The sequence below is a fragment of the Nuphar pumila genome, chromosome 15, assembly GCF_984573655.1.
Source record: "Nuphar pumila chromosome 15, dmNupPumi1.hap1.1, whole genome shotgun sequence".
NCBI classification, from domain to species: Eukaryota; Viridiplantae; Streptophyta; class Magnoliopsida; order Nymphaeales; family Nymphaeaceae; genus Nuphar; species Nuphar pumila.
Window position 1 is genome coordinate 26147001 of NC_143263.1, and position 9920 is coordinate 26156920.

General features: G+C 35.3%; 1 non-coding gene across 1 annotated transcript; it reads right to left on the minus strand.

Annotated features, from left to right (window-relative positions):
* Positions 1-8920: 8920 nt before the first annotated feature.
* LOC149814885 (small nucleolar RNA R71) lies at positions 8921-9023 on the minus strand. The gene has a single exon (XR_016428184.1). It is a non-coding gene; the product is annotated as a small nucleolar RNA R71 (small nucleolar RNA).
* Positions 9024-9920: the final 897 nt, after the last annotated feature.

Here is a 9920-nt window from a genome sequence, read left to right on the forward strand (position 1 = left end):
AGAGAAATCCCAATACCACCAACCTGATGCATCAGACTTCCACTGATGAATTTCTTACTATCTACTTTGTAATCTATTATAGAGGCTTCCCCTATCTTCATGGTTGGAAAAGAGTAACCTTTCGTGCTAAAAACTATTATCCACAAAGTCATATGTACCACTTATCCTATCCATGTAAGCATCATACTTTAGTATCACATGGTTAACCTTTATAATTTATTAAGTCTATAATTCACACTACGAATCTAATTAAAGATTCATGCCCCTTTCGGACTCATGGATGCACATACTTCAAATGCAAGTTTAACAGTCATGCATTATTGCACTTTTTTACACATTTGACTTTAACATTCATTCATCAATAGGCAATGGTCATACATAAGTAGTTGCATCCATGCACATTTTATTCAATTTGATAAAGGTTTGCAATGCAAGCCATTTTGCGCAACAAGCACCTCATGCAAATCGTACCCAAATTTGGGCACTCAGCACCTGTATAAGATCAATGTCGAAGTCATATTTGCAGTAGCATTCATTTCATAAAATAATCAGATTTGAATACTGGTAAGGTGTTGTATTTACTGCTATCATGGACCTTAGCCGGTTCGGGACCCGTTGGACTCCTAAACTGTCCTATTGTTATGACAGTCACAACAATCTATATATTCTACAGATAGAGCTCAATTTCATAAATTGTAGTAAATTTTGTCAGCTTTCAGATTCCACAAACTGTTCATAAAAATTCCTCCGAACAAGGGAGATATGACTAGTTTAGTGTTTGCCTATACTTTTATGTTCTCACTATCACTATTTTGTGCGCATTCCGGTAACAAAGCCTAAAATTTTATAAATTTTGTTAGATTTTTAATATAGCAAATCATTCATAAAAACTCTTTTAGATGGGAGAGATACGAATGATTTATCGGACAGATATCAAGCCGGTTATACACAATAACGGGTAATATTCATTCGGGTGAGTAGAAATAGGCAAACCAAATTGAGTTTTTCATTATTTTTTACTAACAATATGTCATACGTCATTATAAAAATTTCAACTACTAACAATATAAATTTTTCTTGCAAATAACCCACAATTCCACAACCATTAAACTGAAAAATGAACTATCATCTCGAAAACTATTTTCTTAAAAAAGTTTTTGGTATTTTTCCTAATTATATGTATTTATTTTTCATAGCCATTTATTTTGTAAATTCTATTTTTCTTTTATTATTAGCATATATCACAAATAAGATAATTAACACAAGAACAACCATTTATTTTGTGGAAAATAGTTGCATAACTTTCTACTGAATCCGAAATCTTTTTTTTATTATTAAACCAATATTCACACAGTTTGCACAATCTTATTCTTTACCATTTTTTTCTAGGGATTGAACTGAACCCCATTGTGGGATCTGATTAGTCCCCTCCTCTCTAATACCCAATATGTTTCACGAAGGGTTTTCATTTGAAACCCTTCATGCATCGGATTCAAGCTAATCGGATATGCCTGATTTGCTTGTATACTGCTAAAACGCATAAAAGGTATTTATTTTATTTTTTTTTGCTACTATTGTAAACCAGAACCTTTCTCACATGCATATGTGTGTATATATATCAGATTCAATATGTATACATGCATATGTGTATAAAACCCGAATTTATTTTTAATCCTTAAAACTGACTTGAGTGGGAATCAAGTTTTTAAGGCAATTTTTCATCTCAAAATTTGTTTCTATGCTAAATATGATAGATTCGACATTGAATCCTCATATAAGAGGTTCGATGCAGGGTTTATCTATTTAGTATTAGAATAAATGCATTCATATGAGTTTCGGTCTATGGGTAAAGAATAGAACCCCCTACCTTTTTGCGAAAATAATGAATCTGATCGCTAAAAGACCAGTTCCTCTATCGATCCACCTTCTCTTATTTGTGTGGTGGCTGCAGCCCTATGATCATCCTCGATTCATTGTGTGGTATGGTCCTCCTTGCATTGTAAAAGAGAAGAACTCAAGGAAGAAAAAGGAGAAACAAAAGAAAGAAGAAAGAGGGAGATAGAGAGGAGAGAGAAAATATCAAAAAAAACAAATACGGGCGCATGAGACCCTCCCCCTTATTTATAATTCTATTCCTCCTCTATCCCTTCTCTAAGATGCTGAAATTAAATCTTATTTATTAAAAAACTTTCTACTTTTCATTTTTTTTTCTATCAAAATTCCCTTAAGCTTTCATTTAGATTTATATTCATTATATTTTTTTTCTACTTCACGATTCGAGATTTTGGGTTTAGGCATTCATTTGATGTACATTAATGTACATCATATGATTTGTAAGCTAAGCAAAGGGGTCCACAAGGTTGGACGTCCCCCCCTTATTTAGCTACTTTCCAAATTCCAAATTAAACAAGCTTGTTTGCTTGGCAAGCAATTGACTTATGTTTTTTTTTTCCTTCTTCCAAACATACCATTTTTTTTTTCTTAGCTTGTCAGCCCATCTTAGAGCCTTCTGGGACGGGATGCCCCCCCCCCCCCCCATCCCACCTTGTTGGGAGGGTTTCCATTAGTTTGGAAACTTTTGACTTAGTTTCTCTCTTTTGATTTTTAAAAAGTTTTAAAATCCTTGTTTTTAAAGTTTTAACAAGTTTCAATTTAACTTGAGGTGCCACATAGGATGGACCCCATAAGGTACGCCCCACCTATGGACCTCTACTACATTATAGAATTTGGTTAAATTAAAATTTTCATTCCATACTAATTAATTTACTAATTAACTTTATTTGGTATTTTGGATTTCAAATTCCTAAAACTAAAATCCAAATTTTTTTATGGAATGACACTACATGTAAGCCAAATTATTCCAAATTCATGTAAAATTATTTTAAATGCTAATTTGTCATAATTATCTAGATTCTCTTCTCAAAAATGTCATTTCTATTGAAATTAGTTTCAAGTGTGATTTACACTAGGGTCGGCAGGACAACTTTGTCTTTTAAATTTTTTTGAAATCTAATTTATTTATTTCATACCTCTTATTATTATTAGAAATTTATTATTTATGAGAATATCCATGAAAAATTATAGGTATTACATCCAACCCACCTTAAAAAAAATTATCCTCAAAATTTAACTAAGGTTACTTACTGAATAGGCTTGGATATTTCGCTTTCATCTCTGCTTCTGTCTCCCATGTACATTTCTCAAGTCCATGGTATTGTCATCGTACCTTCATTAGGAAAATGGTATTATTTCACAATACTTTCTCTCGTCGGTCTAAAATCCTTATCGGATGTTGCTCGAATGTGAGATCCTTTTGTATCTCTACCTCTGCATACTATATGATATGTGTTAGGTTCAGCATTCAGCATATATTTTCTCAACATTGATACATGAAATACATCATGGATGAATGATAACTGAAGCAGAAGTGTCAATCTTTATGTTGTACCTCTGATCTTATCGATGATGAGGAAAGGTTCTACATACTTCGGACTGAACTTACCCTTTTTGCCAAACTGAAACACACTCTTGGTTGGCAAAACCTTAACAAACACATGATCTCGGACTTCAAAAGTGACTTTGATGATGCATGAAATGCACATCATGTAAACAAGTTTTTCATGCGTTTTGTATCAAGTTTAAGGTTTTAAACCCATGTTTAGATGTGTTTTGATAGTAAGGGGCTATGGTTCGAATTTCAGAAAAATCGGAGTTAAAATGAGAGAATTATGGTTATTTCAGTGTTTGGGCATGGATTTCGAGGTGGATCGGATCTATATCCGACCCAATTAGGTCAATTGGACCTTGGATCAACTCTTAGAAAGCCCAAAACTAAACAAACACCTATCCATACCCATTTCAAAAAGTTTTTCTAAAAACCCCCCAGAAAGTGGCGCCTAGCAATATTTTATTTTTTAACACTCTTTCTGAAAAATGTCAAAACTATAAATAGTTTTTTTTCAAGAACCCTAGGGGTCTTTGGCTGTGTTTGGACGCCCCCTACAGTGACTCTACAGCAGCAGCTCCTTCCTCTCCATCTTCCCCAAGTGTTGGCCATTGAAGATCGACCTATGCTTGATTTTCAAGCATATTTTCAAGCTTTCTTTGGTTTCTTTTCATTTCTTTCTTATTCCTTGCTGTCTTTTCACCATTTTTCTGTACTTTTGCAGGTGTAGCAGAGGTGGAGACCATTAACCTTGGGCGGGAGTGCGCAACACACCACCAAGGTGAGCCGGCCCTACCTCCATCCGGCTTTCTACACCCTCCGATCGCGAATCGGCTCCCATTCCATCACCGGTGGATCTCCAACGTGTAGCAGCTGCAATAGGTGCCGTTTTTGGTGAAGTACAGCATCCTTGAACTGTAGAAGACGTCTACCTCCAGCCACGGTCCGCTCTTCTTCATCCCCCCGGTCGTCGGATCTTCCAAAAGGTAGGTCTTCTTCTTCCTTCTCTTCTAGATAAAACCGATTTGTGTGTGTGGTTTTTGTTTTGTTATTTTCTGTATGTTTCTTGTTTTTTTTTTTATTTCAACCTTAGAATAGCATTCGTGCATAGGCCAGCACGTTAGCTTAGGTTTATTTATTTGATTGATTCATTGGAATCGAGTTTTTATTGATTTTTCATCTTTTTTATAAAAATCGGCTAGATCTTCATCTAGCCGATTCTTCAAGTTTGTCATAAGTGTTCTTGATATTGTTTTACAGAAAATCCAATAAAAAAAGGTGTTCATTTTGATTTACTTTATTCGGTTTTTGTGTGGGTTGTATTTGGTTTTAATTAAAAAGAAAAAAAATCCAACATCGGCTAGACTTATTCTAGCCAATTCTTGATTTTTACAAAAATATTTTTCTGTTTTGATATTTTTGTTTTGTCCAGCATGTGTATTGTGTTGTTTTGCTGAAAATCCTATTCCAAAAAGTTTATTTTAATTCATTTTGATTGTGGGTGCTGCTTGTCTTGTTTTGATTGTATTTTTGAAAAAGAAAAAAAAAATCGGCTAGAGATATTCTAGCCGATCTTTGTATTTTTGTTAAATGTTTGTGTTGATGTTGGTGAATCGTGTAGTTGCTGTGTGTTTTAGGTGTTAACAGCAGTATATAGTTGTGTTAGTCATTTCATTGTTTTAGGATTGATTTAATTAGGTGTTTTAATCAATTTTTCGTTTTTGTGTTTTGAGTCTATTGTTGAAAATTATAAAAATCAAGTTTTCTTTTTTTTTTCATGTTTTTAATTCCAGCATAGTGTTGTTCTTGTTAGCCTTGGTGTAATTAGGAGTCCTTTGTATTATTCTCTAATTTAGTTTTATCAAATTAGTGGTTATTTAGTTTTATTGCTTTTTGTTAATTTATAATTTTAGTTTTTTTTATTTTCGTGTGGTTCTTCTTCTTCCCCAAGGTGGGGCGGCAGCCATTAGAGCTCCCCTGGAGCTCTTGGTCAATTTTTTTAGCAAGTCTTAATGGTCATTAGTTGAGTTAGGAAGGTGTCTAGGTTCAATGTATTAGGTCTTTCTTTTTTTAGCCGTTTTTAGGGTTGCATTTAGGTAAGTTTTGGAATTAGGTTAGCATTAACTCCTAGGAAATCGATTTTCCATTTAAGTTCTTTTGTTCCCTAGGTATAATTAAGTCTATTAGTTTAGAAAGTAGCATCCATTGAAGTTGGCGATTTTTGGAGAAGGGAGGTAATTAAAGTAATTGAAAATTGGAAAGCTTTTGGAAAAAGGATATTCTTCAAAAATCGTGTGAGGCATTTAAGGAAAATTTGAATTTTGAATGTGTATTAAAGAAGGAATTACTCCTTAACTTTGGAAAGTGTTTTGCAATTAAACCAAAATTCCAATCTAGGTTACACGATTTCCATAGAGCATTAAAAGCATTTTAATTCCATCTTGAAAAGCAAAAATCGTGGATTTCTAGATTGGTCTTTTCAGATTTCCAAAAAGGTATTAAAGGCAATTAAGGAGTGTAACTCCCTCTTTAAATGGGGCGATTTTTGAGAATCCAAAGCATTTCAAAGTTTGAATATTGGTAATTATTACATTCCTTTTTCCAACCTCCTCCATTAAAATCGTGAACTTTGGATTAATTGTAGCTTAATTAGGAGGTTACTACTTTAGTCTAGACCTAACCTAGTCAAACCGAGCCTAGGTCGAGTCAACCCCTAGTCTACACCCCCTTTGAGTCTAGTCAAAACCTAGCCTAGCCCAAGTCAAAGCCTAAACCGCACTTAGGTCAAGTCTAAGACCAAAGCCCAACCTTAGTCAAGTTTAGTGGAGTCAACCTTAACCTAAGTTAGGTCAAACCTAGTCAAAGACCTAACTCGGGTCAAAACTTAGTCTAAACCTAGTGAGTCAACCGAGCTTATCTTAGCCCATTCGAGCCTAAGTCAATTCGAACCTAGTTGACTAAGGTAACTCAAAACCGAATCCAATTAGTGAGTCCACCTTAGCTCGAACCTATCTCTTTCAACCTAGTCAAACCGAGCCTACCTAATCCCATCCAAGTGCATCCAAACCCAAACTGAACCTACTCAAGTCGAAACCGATCCTAGATCGAGTCAACCAAGTGAATCCTAACCTTAGCCTTCGTTCTTTAGTTAAGTAAGTCAATTTTTTTATTATTTCCTTTGATTTCTATATTAATTAGTTTATTTATCTAATTTAGTTTTAGTATAGAAGTGTGTGTACGTATAGCGTATTTATTCAGTATGTATGAAATGTGTTTTGTTGTGTTTTGAATGATAGTTAGATATTAGTTAACTTAGTGGTTAGATTGCATTTTATTATTTAGCATAGTTGCATTTCCATTGTGAGTTAACTTATTTCTAGTCATAAATTGCTTGTAGGTTTTGTGCGTCGTGCATTTAGTATTTTCCTAATTGTCATCTGCATATACACTGTTATACAGTGTCATTTAGATTGCATTAGGTATAGATTGCATTTGATAGTGTTTCCATAGGTTCATAAAGTGAATAGTGCACTCAAATAAAAACCAGATTTTTGCCCTGTCGAAACAGAATTATTTTCTGATCAAAAACTCTGTGTTTTCCAAATTTATTTTTTCTATTCACTGTATTGACGTGTTATTTAACTGCAGACCAAATTTCAGCTCATTCGGAGTTGATTTGGTCTGATTTTTAAGCGTTTTGTGAAAACCGCTTTTTCTGGATTTTAAATTACAGGACTGGCGATATCCTGATTTTTCCCAGATTTGAAATGCTTATATCTGGAGTTCCAGATACTGTTTTTGAATTCTGTAAAAACTGTCATTTTGTTTAATCTGTCAGTTGCAGAACAGAACAAATTTCGGGAAAATCGGACCTCGTTTGCCCTATCAAACAGTGGTTTTTCGATAACCTGTCAGATTGCTAGTTTACACTAGTTAGGGGCAGTTTTGTAATTTTCTTAGTTTCGGCATTTTAGACTTGTTTTCAGTAGTTTCTGTATTTTAGAAGTTGCATAATCATCATACAGCATTAGTAGAAGTAATTTGGTTAATTTTAGAATTAATTTAGTATGTTATTTAATTTTTGTTTGATAAATAGCATTTGTTTATTATTTTCGTAGAATTAGACATAGTTTTAATTGTTGTTTGCATCATTAAAATAGAAAACTAACTTTGTATTTTTCTGCATTTTTTAGGTTGAAAAGCATATTTAGTTTCCAGGGTTAGTATACAAGTGAAAAGATTCTCTAAGTGGCGAAAAGACAGAATTACCCTTGGCGTGGAGCAGAAGACTAAATGCTTGTTTATTGTTCTTTTAGTGCTTAATTGTAGTTGTATTCACTTTATAATTGTAGATTGTCATTTGATATTAATAAATTAAATTTTCTAGAATTATAGTGATTAATTCCTGTTCCCGGAGGATCGACCCGTACTTACCACTTTGTGGAAAGTCGGTTTTTATATTTTTGGTTGACGATTTTCCAAAGTTTTATTGAAAATAACTGTTTTAAAAAGAGCATTCCAAAATATCAACCAAATTTTGGCGCCGTTGCCGGGGAACGGCGAATTAATTACTTTATTTCTTAGAGTTTAATTTATTATTATTTTGTTTTAGTTAGTTAATTAGTTATTTTCTTTTTAGTTAGTAGGATTAGTAAGTGAATATAGGATTAACATAGTTAGTAAATATAGGATTCACATATTGTTCTTTTTAGGATTCACTTAATTATCATTCTGCAAGGAGCGATTAGACAGGTGGGTTTTAGAAAAACATAGTTTGTGATTTCCTGTATTTATTTGTTTTAGCATTTTAGAATAGTTTACTTTGTTATTTAATTATTTAGTATAGAATTCTGACATAGCTATATAGCATATTTGTTTGTTTTTAGTTACTGTTATTTGCTTATTTACATTTTAGTATCTGTGCTAGTTTAATTTTTTTTTTAGTTAGGTCGTTTGCTTACATCTGGTCTTAGTACCAGTGTATGCAGGGTCGACGAGGTCTAGGAACCCCATTACACCCATTTGTTGACAACCCAGAGAGAATTTTACATTCTCATCGAAGTTCGACAACAATGGCTGACATGGATCCTCCACCTCCACCTCCAGTTCTTTCACGCCCTCTGCGGGAATACTTCATTCCCACAGACTATGTTCAGGCATCCTGCATTCGGAGACCCGATGTAGGAGCGCCACATTATGAGATTAAGGCCAGCATTATTCAAATGCTTCCATCCTTTTATGGCCTTAGTCATGAGGATCCCTACCGACACTTAGATGAATTCCTCGAAATCTGTTCTACTGTTAAGATACAGAATTTCGATGATGATGCGTTGAGGTTGACTCTATTCCCTTTTTCATTGAAGGACAAAGCCAAGTATTGGCTAAAGTCCTTAGATTCTGTAGAAATAGAGTCCTGGGATCAGTTGCAACAGGAGTTTCTTCGGAAATACTTTCCCATTGGTCGCACGAACCAATATCGTAGATCCATCACTAGCTTTTCAGAGCTAGATGGTGAGCGCTTTCATGAGACCTGGGAGAGAATGAAGGATCTCCTCAGAAAATGCCCCCATCATCAGGTGCCGAAATGGCAACTGGTGCAGAGTTTCTATGATGGATTGTCTGACAAGAATCGTCAGATGATCGACTCTTCATGCGGTGGGACATTCATGCTGAAGAGCGAGGACGAAGCATGGAGGCTATTTGATACATTGGCCGAGAATTCACTCCACCATGCTTCGAGCTCTCATTCTGATAGAGCCACACCCAGCATTCAGAAGAAAGCTGGCGTTCTTGAGATTGGTCCATCTACTGCACTACAGTGTAAAGTAGACATGATTGCTCAGAAGCTGGACCAGCTTCTCTCAGGACCATCCACTACACAGCAGGTGTGTACTCTTTGTGCCAGTCCGGCACACGAGATCACTGAGTGCCCTTCAGCAGCTCAGTACCCTGAATTTGTTCAAGAACAAGTTCAGGCAGCTCAGGGTTACGTCAGACCGCCAAATAACCCATTTTCATCAACATATAATCCGGGTTGGCGTAACCATCCCAATTTTTCATGGAAGAATCCACAGTCTTCTATACAGATGCCTTCTTCCTCTCAGCCAGTTCGGCAGCCATCTTTTACTCAGCCATTTCAAAGACCGAACTATGCTCAGTCTTCTTCTTCTTCAGTTCCTTCCCCGATTCAGCAGGAGTCTGCCCCGCAGACATCTTTTGAGGAGAGACTTCTCCAGGCATTCCAAGAGGTGAAAACCTCTAATCAGAACGCCTTCGAGAAGTGTAGCCAGATTTTGAGCTCACATACGCAGTCCATTGCGAAGTTAGAGTCGCAAATGGGACAGTTAGCTGAGGCTATTAGTAGGAGACCCGAGGGTACATTGCCGAGTCAGGCTGTCATGAACCCGAAGGGTAAGGACCAGATGACTGGAGGCCTATTTCATACTGAGACACAGCAGCAGGCTAAATCAGTTAT